The sequence below is a fragment of the Neoarius graeffei genome, chromosome 22, assembly GCF_027579695.1.
Source record: "Neoarius graeffei isolate fNeoGra1 chromosome 22, fNeoGra1.pri, whole genome shotgun sequence".
Taxonomy (NCBI): Eukaryota; Metazoa; Chordata; class Actinopteri; order Siluriformes; family Ariidae; genus Neoarius; species Neoarius graeffei.
This window is the reverse complement of record NC_083590.1, coordinates 3,309,881-3,330,644: the sequence shown is the minus strand read 5'-3', so window position 1 is coordinate 3,330,644 and position 20,764 is coordinate 3,309,881. Positions and strand designations below refer to the sequence as shown.

The following is a 20,764-nucleotide window of genomic DNA, read 5'->3' as shown; positions in this document are numbered from 1 at the left end:
AGAGAGAGAGAGAGAGAGAGAGAGCGATAGAATGGGTATTTAATTAGCACAGGCCCTAATGAGCAGCTTTGGCGTTTTAATGGGGTCATTAGTCATGAACCTGCCCTGTGACACGTGTCCATTGTCTCTTATACAACGCAGATTACTTTATGGCCGCTGCCTTGCAGCTACAGAAATTCTGCAGCAGAATGACAATAACTCTGAGCTTTTCCACTGAGATTCAGTCTTCACTACACGAAAGCTTTTCTCAGTTTTCTAATTGTTGTGACATCAAATATTTCATTTATATTACTACCACTTTCTCTGGAGGCCACTATTTTATATATTAGGGCTGGGTATCACCAGATACCTCACGATACGATACTATGGCGATATTTTGCCCACGATAACGATAATATCACGGTACAGCGATTCTGCGATAATCGATATATTGCAAGAAATTTCAACCACATCACAATATCTGTGTCACTGAAGAAAATCAGAATTTATTGACCACTGTAAAATTACATTTCACATACATAACTACACACTCTTGCCAGACATATATTTGTCTCTATTCCACTGCTGGCAAAACCAAGAGTTGCTTCACTACAACATACAGAAAATTCCCATTTCTGTGCTAGTATTCTCAACTTTTCTGTAAGCATGGACACATCAGTGCTGCTTAACAAGCAGAATCAAATTGTTTTATGAAAACTTAAAACTTGCACTGCAGACTGCACATACATTTCAGTGCTAACACTAATATCAATTTGTTCTTTGTAAACTTGAGAACATATACCTGAGAACATTTAACTTGTGCTTATTTTGTAGGAACAACACACTGTCTGAAACACATTGAAAAGTGCAGTGTGCATCTTAGTCTCCCTGAGCACATATGAAACAAAGTGCAGTGTGGGTCAGTGTCCACACACTGAAACCGAACTGAAACCTCAGTGAATCATGTTTCTTCTGAACTTAGAGTAAATACGCAAAATAAAATGCAGTGTCTCACACACACTAAAATTGAAAATGCAAAATAAAGTGCAGCTTCTTGCCTTTGGCCTTAAATGACAAAATTAAGTTCACAGTTACAGTAAGTCACACATCACTGAAGTAGACGGGAGGACTTTGGCGCTGTCCAGTGTAGTTTGCTTCGGGTCGGGTTTCAGCGGCTCCGGCTGAGCTAATATGTCGGCGTGGTGTCGTGCTAAGTAAGTTCGCAAGTTTGTTGTGTTACCTGAATATCTAATTGGAGCGAAACAGGTTTTGCAGAGTGCATACTCTTTGTCCAGCTCACTGTTTTTTCTCCTTTCCTTTGGAATCCAAAGTGCCTCCAAACATCTGCCTTAAAGTTCGGCGGCGTCTCTAGGTTTACGTTAACAGCCATGCTTGCTTGTTTTTTTTTCCTCACTGCAACCGCCGGGGAAAAAAGAGAAGATGAAGAGTGACTTGCAGTGAGGGAGCGGCACAGCGACACCTCGCGGAGCGGAGGTGCGGAAGTCGTACTGGATTTACAACCCGTCTGAAACATGATTTATTATTTGAAAAAATATCGATATTCAAATTTTGAGTATCGATATTGAATCGGAAGACAAAGTATCGCGATATATCGCCGTATCGATATCGATATTTATATATTATATATATATATATATATAATGATGGAATGATGGAAATCTTGCATGGAGAAATATTAATTGATAAAACTGTAATTATTATTAGTAGCAATAGAAGCATTCATTATCCCCAAATGATTAAATCAGAAGGGCAGCATGGTGGTGCAGTGGTTAGCACCGTCACCTCACAGCAAGAAGGTTCTGGGTTCCAACCTGCCAGCCGACTGGGGTCTCTCTGTGTGGAGTTTGCATGTTCTCCCCCCATGTCTGTGTGGGTTTCCTCCAGGAGTTCTGGTTTCCTCCCACAGTCCAAAGACATGTTGATTGGGTCAACTGGCTAATCTAAATAGCCTGTGAGTGCGAATGGCTGTCAGTCTCTGTATCAGCCCTAATCTGTCCAGGGTGTACCCTACCTCTCACCTAATGTCAGCTGAGATTGGCTCCAGCCCACCCATGACCCACACTGGATAAGCAGCATAGAAAATGAATGAATTCATGATTTTAAAAAGTTACTGACAGAGTAATACAGCATGTTATAGTCTGTATATACATTGTTATGCAGGTTTCTTAGTAATCAACTTGCCGTTTGTGTAATTCACTACCATTATTTCAGCCATCCCATCATTTTCAGTGACACCGGTGCTGGATGTGAGATCACACACTGGGCAAACGAGAGCAGACAAATGACAACAAAGATTTTAGATGATTAACATGTCTATCCTAATGCATGAGTGGAGAGAGAGTTGTAAAAACAACCCTGTCTCTAAAAAACATTGGGACTCTGGGTAAAATATGAATAAAAACAGAACGCGATGACTTGCAAATCATGGAAACCCTATATTTCATTAAAACAGTACAAAGGCAACATATCAGGTGTTAAAAACTTTAAGCTCATTTTAAACTTGATTTCAACAAGTTTCTCAGTTTCAACATTTGATGTGTTGTCTTTGTCCTATTTTCAATTAAAATACAAGGTTCCCAAGGTTTACAAATCATCGCATTCTTTTTATATTTACATTTTATACAACTTTCCTTTTAAACGGTTGTTTCCAAAATACAGCTTTACAAGGTACGTTTTTTTGGCCTGATTTTGTTGTACAACAGTTCGGTGGTGGGCTGAAATTGTCAGCCATAAACTGTATAACATAACATGTACACTCACCGGCCACTTTAATAGGAACTTGTTGTTGATCCTAAGATCCCTGTTCTTGGCTGCAGGAGTGGAACCCAATGTGTTCTTCTGCTGTTGCATGCTGAGATGCTTTTCTGCTCACCACGGTTGTAAAGAGTGATTATATGAGTTACTATATCCTTCCTGGCAAAAAAGCTCGAACCAATCTGTCCATTTCCCTCTGACCCTCTCTTATCAACAAGGCGTTTGTTTCCACCCACAGAACTGTCATTCACTCAGTGGTTGTTTTTTGTTTTCTACACCATTCTGTGTAAACTCTAGAGACTGTTGTGTGTGAAAACCCGAGGAGATCAGGAGTTTCTGAAATACTCAAACCAGTCCATCTGGCTCAAACCAACACCCACACCACAGTGAAAGAAAGTCACACTTTGAGATCACAATTTTTCCCATTCTGATGTTTGAACATTGTGAACATTAACTGAAGCTCTTGATTTGTATCTGTAGGATTTGATGCATCAAGCGATCGGCTGATTAGAGAACTGCATCAAACAGCAGGTGGATGTAAGCGTGTTCTTAATAAAGTGGCCAGTGAGCGTAATAATAATAATAATAATAATAATAATAATAATAAGTTAAATTTATATAGTGCCTTTCTCAATACCCAAGATCACTTTACAATTATAAGAAAAGGGAGAGGAGGAGAAAAAAATGTAAAAAAATAAAAATAAATAAAAAGTCCATCAAATAAAGGTCAGGATGTCATTCCAATGATGTAGCAGCCACAGTCCCACCAAAAGGCGCATGAAAACAAGTCCCACACCGCCTGCACAGCTGCTGCAACACCGCCGGGCAACACCGCCCGGAACATGGATCCACACAGCGAGCACAGAAGCACCACCACGCAGACCGCCGGTATGTCCCAAACTGCCTGCACAGCCGCCGCGATGCCACCAAGCAACATCGCTCGGAACACCGCGCCAAGCACAGAAGCACCACTGCACAGAGCACTGGACAACCCTGATGTTAAAATGAACAACGAGCTCACTGCAGTCCATAGCGAGGAGCACAGGCGTCACCCACGGCAAACCAAGGCCTGGAGGGAACCGACACCCAAACTGGTTCCGTAGCTACAGCGCAACCGGCGGACAAAACACTCAAACGAAAAACAAAAGAGAAAATAAAATAAAAAGCTCCGGTGAGAAGCGGCAGCCAGAATGCGCACAGCGTACTCTCAACCGGAAACGGAAAAAGAAAAAAAAAGTGATGTAATGTGATGGAGGACAGCTGACGACAAAGTTCTGGCAGTGTGGGAAATTAAACACTCTGACTAAAATCTGAGTGTGAGCGGCCATCGAAAAGCCACTAACAGGAGGACGGTATACACTGACACCAAACTCACGGGACAGCTATGAATTAGCTGAAATTATTTTTAAGTCATCACATGAATTAACCAGACTGCATGCCCGGGTTCTCGCAGAGTGAGCTGCAAAGCTACCGTGTACACTAACGAACAGACAAATTATCCTTACCGCCTCGAAGAACGAGCAGTCCAACTGGTCCTTTTTTTCACCTTTTAAAACAAGTTTTTCAGGCACAACACTGCTAATATTATGTACTCATGGTTTGTTTGTTTATGCGAGCCCATTTTCTGCATAAGATCAATGTTGCTGGAAGAACGTAATTTTCTTTAATCAGAGGTCTATCGAGAACGGCTAACCTTTACCCAAACACGTTACAGAATAATAAAAGACTGTCGAAATCACACAAATCTGAGGTGGTTTATAGTTTTGGTCAGTCAGTGAGCCGGTCATTAGTAAAACACCACTGTGTTCTGATCCACCCTTCTCTAATTCACATTACCCTCAAGTCAAGCAACCAAACTACCCCCTTTCCCTCAACGGCCCTTTGGAATACTTTATCTACAATATCTACTTTCCAAACACTACACAAAGCTGCAAACCTGTCCCTTTTCCCAACACTAGCGTTTCCCTCAGGATTGCCCATCATGTCCTGTCACCACACTGCTGCCCCACTCCAACCCTGACAGGGAGGGAAACTGCCCCAGTCCCAGGAATGCCCCTGCCTTTTCCTCACTGCCAAAACGGTTTCTCAAATTACCTTTCGATTTTAAATCGTTACCAATTTTTTTTTTTTTTTACAATAAACTATTGCCTCTTGCTAGCTTTCATCATCCCTCCTTCCTACCCCTCAGAAGTTAGCATGAGCTAATTAGCAGGTTAGCTAGCATAACTGTGCTTATTGTGCAGACGCTAAATACAATGCAGCTCCAACTCAACCGAGTCGGCGGGATATATTTAACACCTCAGCCATGTTCAGCGCCTCGTTCACAAACAAAACGTGTCAGAAATCGTTTTTAAATGATAATAATAGTAATAACAGAAGGAGGATAATGTTATAACAACAAGAGAGAAACAGAGAGGATGATGATGATGATGATGATGGTGAAAAATAAAGCTGATGCAGCTCGGATAGCTTCACTCACTCACCGCTGTGCTGTTTATTACTTGTAGTAGGGTTTATATGTCGGAAATAAACGGCATATTCTGAAGTAAGGTCGTTTTTAAAATGATAATTTAGTCAGTAAAAATGTTTCGTGTGAGTGAAAGCGGCGTTGTTGAAGCGCATACCTGGAGGCCCGGAGCGCAGTGTGAATCCCCGGACTCGAGTTCAAAGCCACGCCGCTTTTCAGTCACCGTGTTCCCGAAGCGGCGGCGGACAAACTGTCGGAGAGGCCCGTCGCACTCCCGCACACGCACCGGGCCTCTTTTATTCCTCTATAATCCCCCTTTTCCTTTTGTTCTAAAATAAACACGAACCCTATCGGGGTGCCTGTAGGTCCCATAGGCAGTGAGGTCCATGCACCCCCGCCCCCCTCCCCCTCCTCCTCCTCCTCTCTCTCTCTCTCTCTTTAGGTGAACCCACCTATATACATCTGCTTAACATTACACGCATTGCTTTTCTTTCTGTTTTTCTTTTCTTTCTTTGTTGTTGTTGTTGCTTTAATTAATACATACCGACCGAGGCGAAATGTTTCTGACTTTCACATCACACACACGCTTTTATAACGGACACGACATGATGATTTCGTCCTAACAGTTTTCCCCCTTCTTTTCCTTTCCCTTTTTTGCAAGTAAAAGACCGCCTCACACACACACACACACACACACTCTCTCTCTCTCTCTCTCTCTCTCTCTCTCACACACACACACACCTCCCGCCTGCTTTACATCAGACCCCATTCAAAACCATTTTTAACCCTAAATTCAGAATAAAGTGGGGAAAATAACTACAGGAAGAAACTGCTGCTATAGTTTGTGAGCCAGGAGCTGAGCACAGCACAATCTTCAACTTTTTGAGTTTATCTGGAAACAAGAAACTTTGACACAGCTGTGATTGAAAGGTGTGTGCAATCTGGGTCAAGCAGTCCAGAAATACAGCAAATTTCTGATTTTGGGTACAAATGTTAACTTCTTGGGGTGGCACAGTGGTGTAGTGGTTAGCACTGTCACCTCATAGCAAGAAGGTCCGGGTTCGAGCAACGTGGCCGGCGAGGGCCTTTCTGTGCGAAGTTTGCATGTTCTCCCCGTGTCTGCGTGGGTTTCCTCTGGGTGCTCCGGTTTCCCCCACAGTAGAGCCCTGCACTCCCACGGGAGTCTCGTGGGACCCGCCGCAAAGCAGTGCGGCGCGGGACAAATTTTGAAAGCTCATTGCGGGCGCGGGCAGGAGCAGAAGTGCACATATGCGGACAGGAGCGGGAGTGCACATATGCGGGCGCGGGCGGGAGCGGTGATAAGCTGCAGTCCCGCTAACTAAAAACGTGTTTAAAATAAAATTTATAAATTATTAATTTATGTCTATCATATATAATTTGTGCTGGATATTTTATTTGGCATTAATAAAAACATTTTAAGATGCCTAAATTTGCAGAGAGAGTCAGATTGCCAGACTGAGTGAGGAATGGCATCTTAAATTTGCCATTGATCACCCTAACGGGAAATCCTTTGATCACTCTAATGACTCGCCGTTCACACCCAGCCTCCAGTGACCCACACTAACATGATGCCTCAATGACACCTTAGCCCATATTTACATTAGACCGTATCAGCGGATCATCAGATTAACGTTTTTAAAATGATTAGTGTGCACACAGCAACACCAATACACGATTCGCGTGCACACAGCAACACCAATACACGTAACGCTCGGCTCCGCAGGCATCCTGCGCTCCAAATCACTCCGCCCTGAACAGTGAGTGCCCTCTGGAGGGTGCGCACTCCGGCCCTGCGCAGCTCACACAGTGCGCGAGTGAAGTGCACAAGCCACGATTCGGGACTGAGCCGCTGTGTGTGTGATCCCAGCGCATATCACTTACCACTTGCAAGTGGAAGGATGGCAAGCCTAAAGACAATCATAACTACACAAAGGCTACATCCACACGACAATGGCAACGAGATGTTATTTAAAAATATATCGCGTCCAAATGGGCAACGATCAGTAAAATATCAGGTCCATATGGCAATGCAACGCTTTGCTGAAAACGATGCAATACACATGCCACACCTCTGGGGCGCTGTAAGACGGTCCCTTCAGAGACACCAGAACAATAGAAGAAGTAAGGACGCATGCGCATAAACTATTATGCGCGAGACTTCATATTAGCCACAAAGTCAGGAAAATCTGTTCGTAAAATTACATTATAATGACCAAATACAATGAAAGGTATTTTTCCAGTCTCACCTGTGAAAGGTAATCCCATGTGATCTCGTTTGGACGGCAAACCTGTTGGTACAGTTAAACGCAGCTAATCTTTATTCTCCGCGTTGACCTATCCAATATGGTGGCGAGGATAACGTATGATTCTACGCGGAAGGCGGCGTCTTTAATGGTCCGGAATAAATTGAATGCTACACGTTGATGGATTAATTTGTTGTTTCTCACCTGTGAAAGGTAATCCCATGTGATCTCGTTTGGACGGTAAACCTGTTGGTACAGTTAAACGCAGCACATGAATCTTTATTCTCCGCTTTGACCTATCCAATATGGCGGCGAGGATGACATATGATTCTACGCGGAAGGCGGCGTCTTTAATGGTCCGGAATAAATTGAATGCTACACGTTGATGGATTAATTTGTTGTTTCTCACCTGTGAAAGGTAATCCCATGTGATCTTGTTTGGACGGTAAACCTGTTGGTACAGTTAAACGCAGCACATGAATCTTTATTCTCCGCTTTGACCTATCCAATATGGCGGCGAGGATGACGTATGATTCTACACAGAAGGCGGCGTCTTTAATGGTCCGGAATAAATTGAATGCTACACGTTGATGGATTAATTTGCTCTTCTACGCCCTTTTTGAGGAATGTATTGTAGGACTAAAACCAACATCTGAAGAGGTGAGATCGCTCCTTTTTTTCCCTATTTTTGCTGGCGGGATTGACTCTGCCCTAAGGGCAGAGTCTCTCTCTCTCTCTCTCTCTCTCTCTCTCTCTCACTTTGCACCATTACACAATAAATATTCACAGTGAACATATTTTGTAAGCGCGTTTCATGAACCAAGTTATAGGATTTGTGTAACGAACTCGATGCGAGTTGTCAACTTCTACCCGGCGTGAAGCACTCACAGTCATGTGGTTGTGACGTCATCGTAAACAAATCTGTTCTACTCATCCAGACGACTTCACAACGGCAACGTTGCCAGATCTTTCCACTCTGGAACCCGTTCTCAAAAAGATTGCGTTTTGGGCACCCAAAATGCCGGTGCCGTGTGGACGCCAGGCCTAAACGATAAGCAATTGTATCGGAGTCACCTGAATCCGTTGCCGTGTGGACAGGGCCTTAGATGAGCTGGTCATCAGAATTCTGATTCTGATCCAGGAGAGGATAAATAACTCTCGTACGTTTCCGATTCCTTTCCTCTTCTGTGTTTGAGATCTCCGATCATGGCAGAAGAGCAGAGCTCCTTTACTGAAGCTCACAGTGCTTCAAAAGTAAGTGCTGCTTTAAAAAGAGGTACATTTACCGTTAAAAAGTCAAGAGTCCTGAAATCAGACATTTTAGTTAGAAATGCTTTACAAATGTAAACTGGGTTAGCCTAATGTTTTGTATGGCTGAACAATAAATATACCAAATTTCCACTTGGAATTACATGCTCGCCTGTCTTTTTTTATTGTTTATTATTATTATTATTATTATTATTATAGACACTGACGAAGGCAACAGCCGAAACGTTTGTCTCCTTCTGCTGCTAAAAACAACTGAAAAGAAATGTAACTAAAAGAATAAGTTCAAGAGTGCGATCCATCTCTCCTTTCACACTAATTATTCATAGGAGACACACCACGGGAGAGCGCATACTTAAATGATTAGCCTACTTAAATAATTATTATTATTAGGTCTACATGCTGCCATTTCAACATTCTGAATTCAGAAACAAGGTAAATAATAACAAACGTGAACGTGAGCTGTAGATATTTATGCTCAAATCCACTCAAAGTAGGGGGCGGGGCACCATCACGCTGTGTCAAGACAAGAACTTTCCTGAGAAATAATGCGAACGTCTGCATCATGCGGGATTTGCGGGTGGGAGCGGGACAAAATATGGCAGGCACGGACGGGAGCGGGACTGAAAATCATAATTCTTTGCGGGCGCAGGCGGGAGCGGGACTGAAAATCATAATTCTTTGCAGGTGCAGGCAGGAGCGGGACTGCACAATGCGGGCGCGGGCGGGAGCGGGACTGAAAAATCCGACCCGCGCAGACCTCTACCCCACAGTCCAAAGACATGCAGGTTAGGATAATTGGTGGCTCTAAATTAACCGTAGGTGTGAATGTGAGCAGAAATGGTTGTCTGTGTCTATGTGTTAGCCCTGCGATGACCTGGCAACTTGTCCAGGGTGTACCCCGCCTCTCACCCATAGTCAGCTTGGGATAGGCTCCAGCTTGCCTGCGACCCTGTAGGTCAGGTCACAGCAAGAAAGTTCTGGGTTCGAGCCCAGCAGCCAACGGGGGCCTTTCTGTGTGGGGTTTGCATGTTCTCACCGTGTCTGTGTGGGTTTCCTCCAGGTGCTCCAGTTTCCCCCACAGTCCAAAGACATGCAGGTTAGGATAATTGGTGGCTCTAAATTGACCATACACGTGAATGGTTATTTGTCTCTGTGTGTCAGCCCTGCGATGACCTGGCAACTTGTCCAGGGTGAACCCTGCCTCTCACCCATAGTCAGCTTGGTATAGGCTCCAGCTTTGCCTGCGACCCTGTAGGTCAGGATAAGCAGCTACAGATAATGGATGGATGGATGGATGTTAACTTCTTGAGGTGGCACAGTGGTGTAGTGGTTAGGGACATTAAAGTGAATTTAATGTCCCTAAACCCCACTTTTTTCCTTGTACAAAGCAACAATCATTATGTTGATTGACCATATGTTTTCAAACCATAGCTGATCCAAAAGGCCATAAATTAATGGAAAATCAATAAAATCAGCCGATTTTCACGGAATCTGCTGAGATTGATCCGGAAGATCCCAAAGGGCTGTGTGACATCACACGTGTATCAATCCAGGTATCAATTTCTTTCCCATGCACAGCAGTGGTTAGAGCAGTCTCGATATGGAATCGCATTTTGGAGAGAATTCTGATAGTGATTGGGATTCTTATATGTCGGACGAAGGGGCAGAAGATTATTAAGGATATTCCAGAGAAAATGGTGATCTTTTCGAGTCCCCAAGACAAGAAACTGCCAGTTCACTCAGTTCATGACAATCCTGCTCAGTGCCGATAGCACACCACCAGCCAGAGAGAATTAGAAACACAGATTGGTTTGTGGATTTTTATTCTAAGCTGGCCACTGCAAAATATAGGGAAAATATTTACATGTACCTCAATAAATGCAGAAATATAATCTTTAAAGCATACACTTATTCAGTGTAACTATTGAAAGGAATATGAAGTGGGCAATAATAGGGGAATCAATGAACTGTCCAAATGTCAGATCAGATGTCATTTATTAAATCAATGGGTTTCTTTTTGCTCCAGTAATTCCCATATGGTCGTTCTGGTGGTGATGAACAGTGATGAATCAGATTTATTATTAGTAGGCGACACAAAATCTGCCCGCTTCGTTTGCACAAACCTCACCCACTGTTGCTTTAGATTAGTGTCATTTCTCAGAAATTCGTGAACCGAATGTTCTGTTGTATATGGATTTGAACATCCAAACACAACACAGTGCTTTCACATCGTTATTTTTGTAAGATTCCAACAACAGTATCCAATTTCAGTGAGTAAACAAGCACAGACTCAGATGAACTTAAATGACCCAGATAACTGGGGTTCCACACGTGACGTTGTGCAAGATTAGCCCTGAGGCAAGGCTGCCTTTTTCCAGGATCCGGACGCTGTGATTTATCGATAGTTTTGTGCTTGATAATAAAATAACAAATAATTAATATAAATTTTTCTCCTGCTTTATTAATTCATTTTGGTCATTACTAATGATATATATTAATTTTAAAGCATGACAATAAGGCATTACATACACTTTAACTGGCTACTCTAAATTGTCCACAGGTGTAAATGTGTGTGTGAATGGTTGTGGGATGCAACCTGGGGACGGTCCCATCATCTCCACTCTGTGTGTTGCCATGGAAAAAAATCCTCCCAGACCAAGCAGTGTGGATCAGCGTCGCAAACTGATCACCACTCTAAACAAATTCTCAGCAAAAGGCCTTGATCTTGGAAAGGATACTCAACCTCAAGCTATGCCATGGATGAACAGACTAAAGCTGTACAGCAAACTTCATCAAAATCCGTTCACTACTTTTTGATTTACGTTGGAAAGAGACAAAAAAAAAATCCTGGACTTGTATACATATCTGGAATTGCATCAAAATCTAATTGTTCCTTGGCCCATGAGCCACAATTCCAAAATTGGTAGTGTTCAAATTAGCATGGAAGGAGAGCTTCCTGAAGTATAGAAAAGCTCTTAGTGCTGCTAGATCAACATATCTCTCCTCCCTAATAGAAGATAACAAAAATAATCCTAGATTCCTATTTAATACTGTAGTGAAATTAACCAGGAATAAGTCCACTATAAACACATGCACACCTGCAGTATGTAGTAGCAACGATTTCATTATTTTTTTTAATGACAAAATTGAGAATATCCAACAAAAAATTCAAACTACTAATTTAAGGTCAGACAATGTAAGTGACCCTGTAGTTAACAATATAACTGTATCAGATCAGCAATTAGAATGTTTTAGTCCCCTTAGAGAAACTGAATTACTTTCATTAATCTCGGCATCAAAAGCCTCAACTTGTGTACTAGATCCCTTACCTACACGTCTATTCAAACAGATAATACCTGGAGTAATTGAACCGCTTCTAAAAATAATAAATTCTTCTCTTAGGATTGGCCATGTACCCAAATCCTTTAAACTAGCAGTTATCAAACCCCTGATTAAAAAACCTGACCTTGATCCCTGTCAGCTGTCCAATTATCGGCCAATATCAAACCTCCCCTTTATCTCCAAGATCCTTGAAAAAGCTGCGGCACAGCAGTTATGCTCATATTTACATAGGAATAACATCCATGAAATGTATCAGTCAGGATTTAGACCTCATCATAGCACAGAGACAGCTCTGGTTAAAGTAGTAAATGACCCACTGTTGGCGTCTGATCAGGGCTGTGTCTCGCTGCTTGTGTTGCTTGGCCTTAGTGCAGCATTTGATACCATTGATCATTCCATTCTTCTGGATAGACTAGAAAATGTTGTGGGAGTTAAAGGAACGGCCCTCTCCTGGCTCAGCTCTTATTTAACTGATCGCTATCAGTATGTTGATGTAAATGGTGATATTTCTAGACATACTGAGGTAAAGTTTGATGTTCCACAAGGTTCTGTCTTGGGTCCACTGCTTTTTTCTTTATATATGTTCCCTCTGGGCGATATTATTCGCAGAGGTGGAAAGTAACGAATTGCATTTACTCACATTACTGTAATTAAGTATATTTTTTTGTGTAATTTGTAATTTTTTAAGTAGTTTTTGAAATGGGTAATTTTACTTTTACTCAAGTACATTTTGAACCAAGTATTTTACTTCACTACATTCAAAAACCGCCCGTTACTGAGTAAAAAAATTAAATGCGGGGGAAAAAAACAATTGGCCTGAACTGAAAGGAAACTGGCACAGGCGCGTGTGCGGAATATCCATATTAGCCTACATGTATAGTTGGATGATGGCTGGTGCCAAGGTAGCCGAGCAAGAGATAGAGGAGGTCATGGAGGAGGTTGAGGATTGCCAAGAAGAGAATTCCCATGGAACAGATGCACCGGACAGCGAGGGAAATCCTTGGCCGTATCTCAGCCAGTACTTTGCATTCAAACGCAAACGAGGCAATAACATAATAATGCAATGCAAAATGTGCCTGCCCAGCCATACAGAGCTATCAGTCTACAAAACTTCCACATCAAATCTGCAGAAGCATGTGGTGGTATGTGCATTTACCTGTGTATCCCAAACATTATATTTATTGTTTGGTTAAAACCTTCCACTGTTGAGTAAAATGTGCCTTCATTATCAATTTTTTTGGCCGCCTAGCATCCATACTGATCACTAACATTTCAAGTGAAGTAGCCTAAATGAAATGAATCACCTCACGTTTACAAATTTGTTTTATCAAAACGACAGTCAGAAATAATACGAGTGCATGGTTTTAGTTACAATTGGTCTCTTATGAAAAAATCATAATTCATGTATAGACTAGCTCCTGGGTTGTTAGCTGTAGCCTAGACTAGAGCTTTGGGAGGTCACTGATAGGCCATCAAAATAACAGCTAGATTGGGAATGCAGGCTTTGCAGGCCTTTGAGAATGTTCACTAAATGTGATGTCAGCAGTCAGTGTGTTCATTTTTCAATTAAGACAATTTATATAATTTATGTTTGCTATAGAAAGAAAAAGAGAGCACAGTTTGTTAATAAGGAATTGCTCAACATTTTCACTGTCTTGGATACTTTGATTTTGGTTTTCTTTTCTTTTTTTATTGTGGTGTTTGAGTTGGACCATACAATTCAGAATTTGGCACTTTGCTTAAAAATGTTTTATGGGGTGGTTGCAAAATAGTTTGCACATTACCTCTCGACAGGTTGTAAACATTATGCAGTTAATTTGTCAATTATATTTTCTATATAAGGAAGAGTACAGTGTTAATAAGGAATCGCTTAGCTGTCTTTAAATCGTGAGAGCCCTGGACACTTTGAGTTTGGTTGGCTTACATTTCATATGTGTCATTTAGTAAGTCTGCTTTAGTGGCTTTAATAGCTGGCATTTGTCAGTAAAGAACTAGATAGAACTTGACGCCAATGGCGTCGATGGGGATGCCTCCGCCTGGTAGACTACACGCCTTATTAAGTTGTGATTTGGGGATGGACATTTGACCTCACAGTAATCTTGACCTGGTGAAATTACTTGTATTAGCCTTGGAGATATTGTGTTCACAAGGTTTTCGGACAGACATTTGACCTTGACCTTAGACCTTTTGATCTCAAAATCTAATCAGTTTATCCTTGTCCCCAAATGCACAAATGGTGAAAGTTTGGTGAAATTCCTTTCATCTGCCTTGGAGATATTGTGTTCACAAGGTTTTCAGACAGACATTTGACCTCACAGTGACCTTGACCTTAGACCTTTTGATCTCAAAACCTAATCAGTTCATGTTTGTCCCAAAGCGCACGAATGGTGAAAGTTTAGTGGAATTCCTTTCATTAGCCTTTTGCGATATCGCGTTCACAAGGTTTTGGGATGGATGCACGCACGAACGCATGCACGGATGGATGGATGCACGGACAGACGCACGGACAGACAGACAACCCACAAACATAATGCCTCCTGCACCTTACGGTGGCGGAGGCATAAAAAATAGTGAACAGATTTTTATGGAGTTTGGAGGAAAGTCAAGTCAAGTCAAGTTTATTTGTATAGCGCTTTTAACAATAAACATTGTCGCAAAGCGGTTTTACACAATTTGAACGACTTAAAACCTGAGCTAATTTTATCCCTAATCTATTCCCAATGATGAAGCCTGTGGTGATGGTGGCAAGGAAAAACTCCCTCAGACGACATGAGGAAGAAACCTCGAGAGGAACCAAACTCAAAAGCGAACTCATCCTCATTTGGGCAACAACAGACAACATGACTATAATATAAACAGTTTAATATTAACGCCAATGGCGTCGAGTTCTATCTAGTTTGAGTTACTTTGAGAATAGACAAACAAACTAACAAACAGAGGTAAAAACATAACCGTAATCATTTGCATAATTGGAGGTTTGTTTCATGAAGAGAAATAACAGCATTGTTTTGACTTACATGAATGAAATGAATGTCAGCTGAGTGAAAACATAACATGACAAAAAGTTACAGATCCACAGCGTTCTCTCAGACTGAATGAATCTCAATAAATAAATTAACCAATTAACAAACCTTTCAAAAAAGTGGTCCTTAGCGTTTCAATATTCCAGAAATTGCCAATCTCTACCGTTCTGGAAGGGGAGGGGGATGGGTTGGGTAAAATAAAGGAGCTTAAAATGTTTGTAGAAACCTTATCTATTATAACCTTATTATAACTACATTTAGAAGAAAAATATGAAATGTATTTAGTTTTTTAATACATTTTCTTACCAAAATATACATATCTACACTCACTGGCCACTTTAATAGGAACTTGTTGTTGATTCTAAGATCCCTGTTCTTGGCTGCAGGAGTGGAACCCAATGTGTTCTTCTGCTGTTGCATGCTGAGATGCTTTTCTGCTCACCACAGTTGTAAAGAGTGATTATATGAGTTACTATATCCTTCCTGGCAAAAAAGCTCGAACCAATCTGTCCATTTCCCTCTGACCTCTCTTATCAACAAGGCGTTTGTTTCCACCCACAGAACTGTCGCTCACTCACTCAGTGTTTTTTGTTTTCTGCACCATTCTGTGTAAACTCTAGAGACTGTTGTGTGTGAAAACCCCAGGAGATCAGCAGCTTCTGAAATACTCAAACCAGTCCATCTGGCTCAAACCAACACCCATACCACAGTGAAAGAAAGTCACACTGTGAGATCACAATTTTTCCCATTCTGATGTTTGAACATTGTGAACATTAACTGAAGCTCTTGGTTTGTATCTGTGGGATGTGATACATCAAGCAATCGGCTGATTAGAGAACTGCAGAAAACAGCAGGTGGATCGGTGTTCCTAATAAAGTGGCCTCTGTGTGTGTGCAAGGTACAAATCAGAACCTTACATACCAGCAGATTACACATCATTGTGTATTATATATTAATATATTTATTATTCCTCTATCCACTATTATTTTATTATATTGTAATTATAGAAGAAGCCTTTATTTGTCACATGCACACTTCAAGCACAGTGAAATTCATCCTCTGCATTTAACCCATCTGAAGCAGTGAACACACGCTCACACACTCAGAGCAGTGGGCAGCCCAGAGCGCCCGGGGAGCAGTCAGGGGTTCGGTACCTCGCTCAAGGGCACCTCAGCCCAAGGCTGCCCCACGTTAATCTAACTGCATGTCTTTGGACTGTGGGGGAAACCGGAGCACCCGGAGGAAACCCACGCAGACACGGGGAGAACATGCAAACTCCGCACAGAAAAGCCCTCGCCGGCCGCTGGGTTCGAACCCAAAACCTTCTTGCTGTGAGGCGACTATGCTAACCACTACACCACCGTGCCGCCCATTACACATCTAATCACAAAAAAGTAGCCAGTGCAGAGGTTCCTGTATAAATACCTTATAATTGCATGTGAAACTATCTATTTAATACTAACCCTATTACCAGAAAAGTTGGGATATTTTCCAAAATGCAATAAAAGCAAAAATCCGTGATTTGTTAATTCGTGTGAACTTTTATTTAACTGACAAAAGTCCAAAGAAAAGATTTTCAGTGGTATTACTGACCAACTTAATTGTATTTTGTAAATATAAATGAAGTTAGAATTTGATGCCTGCAACACACTCAAAAAAAAAGTTGGGACAGAGGCATTATTACTGTTGTGTTCCATCCCCTTTCCTTCAATAACACTTTTTAATCGTATGGGATCTGAGGATAATAATTGTTGCAATTTTGCAATTGGAATTTTTGTCCATTTTTGCTCGATACAAGACTTCAGCTGCACAACAGTCCATGGTCTCCATTGCCTGCTTCTCTTCTTCATGATGCGCTGTACATTCTGAACAGGAGACAGATCTGGACTGGCAGCAGGCCAGTCAAGCACACGCACTCTGTGTCTATGAAGCCACGCTGTTGTAGCCTGTGCAGAAGGAGGCGTGGCATCATCCTGCTCAAATAAGCATGGACTTCCTGGGAAGAGACGTTGCCTTGATAAATATATCGCACTAAAATCCCAATATATCAATGGTACCTTCACACACATGTAACTCCCCCATGTCATGGGCACTGATCCCCCCTCCCCCATTCCATCACAGAAGAAGAAACCTTTATTTGTCACATGCACACTTCAAGCACAGTCAAATTCATCCTCTGCATTTAACCCATCTGAAGCAGTGAACACACGGGCACACACACCCAGAGCAGTGGGCAGCCACACTACAGCGCCCAGTCAGGGGTTAGGTACCTTGCTCAAGGGCACCTCAGCCCAAGGCCGCCCCACGTTAACCTAACTGCATGTCTTTGAACTGCGGGGGAAACCGGAGCACCCAGAGGAAACCCACACAGACACGGGGAGAACATGCAAACTCCGCACAGAAAGGCCCCTGCCGGCCGCTGGGCTCGAACCCAGAACCTTCTTGCTGTGAGGCGACCGTGCTAACCACTTACACCACCGTGCCGCCAGTGACAAATCTGGCTTTTGCACCTTTCTCTGATAACAAACTGGATGGTCGTCTTCACCTTGGAACTGAGAACTCAATGTCCGGTTTTCTCCAAAAACGAGCTGAAATGTGACTCATCTGATCACAGCACACGTTTCCACTGTCTTTTGGTCCATCTGAGATGAGTTCAGGCCCAGAGAAATCAGCGGTGTTTCTGTATAGAACTGATGAATAGCTTCCTCCTTGTGTAATAAAGTTTCAGGTTGTATTTTTGGATGCGGTGGCAGACTGTGTTAAGTGACAGCAGTTTTCCAAAGTCCTCCTGAGCCCATGGGGTTAGATTTGTCACATTAGCATGACGGTTTCTCAGGCAGTGCTGCCTGAGGGCTCGAAGGTCACGCAACCACATATTTTTCAATATGTCACTTGTAAGAAAACTGATGAATTGTTTTGATAAATTTGGGTACTTCTTGTTTGTGAATGTGTTGATATAATAAAAAGAAAATCACAAGTTGGTGTGAAGATATGAAGTTTCTCTTGTCATGTTGAAAAACTCACATTTTTCATACGAAATACATCACGGATCTGAGTGACATATTTAAATAATATTGGCTGGTTTTGAGTGGTATATCAGATATATTCCATTCAGCTAGCATGATACTGAACGAGTCGAAGACGAGTAGCTGAATGGAATATATCTGATAGACCACAAAAAAGGCAGATAATATTATTATTAACAAAGAAATGCTTGTGTGCATGCATAGCAGAAAACTCTCTCACTGGATAGTCGCATCAGCTCTGATGTGTCATGTCATGTTGTATTGACAACTATGCAATATCTCATTCTCATTATCTCCAGCCGCTTTATCCTTCTACAGGGTCGCAGGCAAGCTGGAGCCTATCCCAGCTGACTACGGGCGAAAGGCGGGGTACACCCTGGACAAGTCGCCAGGTCATCACAGGGCTGACACATAGACACAGACAACCATTCACACTCACATTCACACCTACGCTCAATTTAGAGTCACCAGTTAACCTAACCTGCATGTCTTTGGACTGTGGGGGAAACCGGAGCACCCGGAGGAAACCCACACGGACACGGGGAGAACATGCAAACTCCGCACAGAAAGGCCCTCGCCGGCCCCGGGGCTCGAACCCGGACCTTCTTGCTGTGAGGCGACAGCGCTAACCACTACACCACCGTGCCGCCCAACTATGCAATATCGTAAACCATATTCAATGCTCATTCTCCACTGGGCAGAGTGATGTAATACACATAGGATAAGCGATATGCTAATAATATTGCATGCTATCAAATCAAATGAATGAAACCTGTTAGAAAGGAATAGAACACATTTTTATTCTATGGAAAAATTGTCCTGTATGTATAATAATTCCTGATATTTCAGTCCGGTGATGTCACTCCCAGTGTTTTCCCACTGACTAGACACACGTTGTCACAATGGTAAACCGGTTCAAAACTAAAATTCTTTTGCTTAACTTGTTTGTTTTTTGTTTTTTGTTTTTTTGTGGATGTGTCCATATAATATAAAGAACATTACATGGTGGTGCGAAGATATGAAATTTATCTTCTTGTGTTGAAAAATATATGACTTGTTCACTTCGTTCACTCGGGAATATGTTTACCACTCGAAGATAAACTTCATATCTTCATGCAACCATGTAATTAGATATGTGTGCGTGTGCATGTATATTAGTTGTGGTCAGAAGTTTACATGAATGTCATGGCAATATTTGGGTTTTCAGTAATTTCTTTGAACTGTTCTTTTTCTGTAGCAGAATGTACAGCATACATCTTTAATAAAAATTAAAAAACCGCTAGAATTTGGTGCAGAAGTTTTAATTTTCTTTGGGTTTTCTGAAATCAACACAGGGTCAAAAATATACATACAGAAAACCTAATAATATTATTTGAGTAAAAACATTCACTTTGACCAAACACTTTTGTTTACCATGAACAAGCTTCTGGCAGAATTCTAGTTGGATATTTCACGACTCTTCATGGTAGAATTGGTAGAGTTCAATTAAATTTGTTTTTTTTTTCTTGGCATGGACTCGACTTATAAGCACAGTCCATATATTATCAATAGGGTTGAAGTCAGGACTCATTTTAAGCTTAATGTTCATCTGCTTTATCCTCCACAACCAGCTCTGATGCATGTTTGGATTCATTGTCCTGTTGTAACTCCCAAGTCCCAAGTCGTGTTGAAGTTTCTGATGGTTTATGCTGAAGAATCCTGAGGTTGTCCTCCTTCTTCATTATTCTATCCACTTTGTGCAATGAACCAGTTCCACTGGCAGCAAAACAACCCCAGAGCATGATAATCCTACCACCACCACCAGCTGGTACAGTGTCCCTCTGTACATGGTGCTCATTGTGGCTAAACAACTCAATCATTGTCTCATCTGATCATACAGCTTTCCTCCAGAAGGCTTTTTTCTTCATCAAATTACTGAAAGCCCAAATATTGCCATGACATTCATATCATTGTATGTAAACTTCTGACCATATACAGCGCCCTCCACAATTATTGGCACCCCTGGTTAAGATGTGTTAAAAGCCTTAAAATAAATTCAATTTTTATTGCAGAAGCATAATCTCATACTTAAAATTGTAGAAAAATGTAACCCTTAACTCAAGTGAATTAAAAAAAAAATCCCTGACTAAGAAATAATTATGTTTCATAAAATCACCTGTTGGTGTAGTGGTTAGCGCTGTCGCCTCACAGCAAGAAGGTCCAGGTTCGAGTCCCGTGGCCGGCGAGGGCCTTTCTGTGCGGAGTTTGCATGTTCTCCCCGTGTCCGCGTGGGTTTCCTCCGGGTGCTCCGGTTTCCCCCACAGTCCAAAGACATGTAGGTTAGGTTAACTGGTGACTCTAAATTGACCGTAGGTGTGAATGTGAGTGTGAATGGTTGTTTGTGTCTATGTGTCAGCCCTGTGATGACCTGGCGACTTGTCCAGGGTGTACCCCGCCTTTCGCCCGTAGTCAGCTGGGATAGGCTCCAGCTTGCCTGCGACCCTGTAGAACAGGATAAAGCGGCTAGAGATAATGAGATGAGATGAGATGAGATGAAAATCACCTGTTCCACAATTATTGGCACCTATAACAACTCCTAGAAAATAAATGTAATTGAAGCATTTCTGTCATTTCTACTGT

At 42.0% G+C, this 20,764-nt stretch overlaps 1 protein-coding gene across 3 annotated transcripts in view; it reads right to left on the bottom strand.

Moving 5' to 3' along the window:
• tcf20 (transcription factor 20) overlaps positions 1-5,869 on the bottom strand; it is a 35,552-nt gene extending 29,683 nt beyond the window's left edge. For 2 of the 3 annotated variants that reach the window (XM_060904200.1, XM_060904202.1), the window contains exon 1: positions 5,379-5,869. The gene's annotated coding sequence lies outside the window, so the exon portion shown is untranslated. Of the gene's footprint in view, positions 1-1,219; positions 1,346-5,378 lie in introns of those variants that run through there. The other variant, XM_060904201.1, reaches the window with a different exon arrangement.
• Between the last annotated feature and the right edge of the window lie 14,895 nt (positions 5,870-20,764).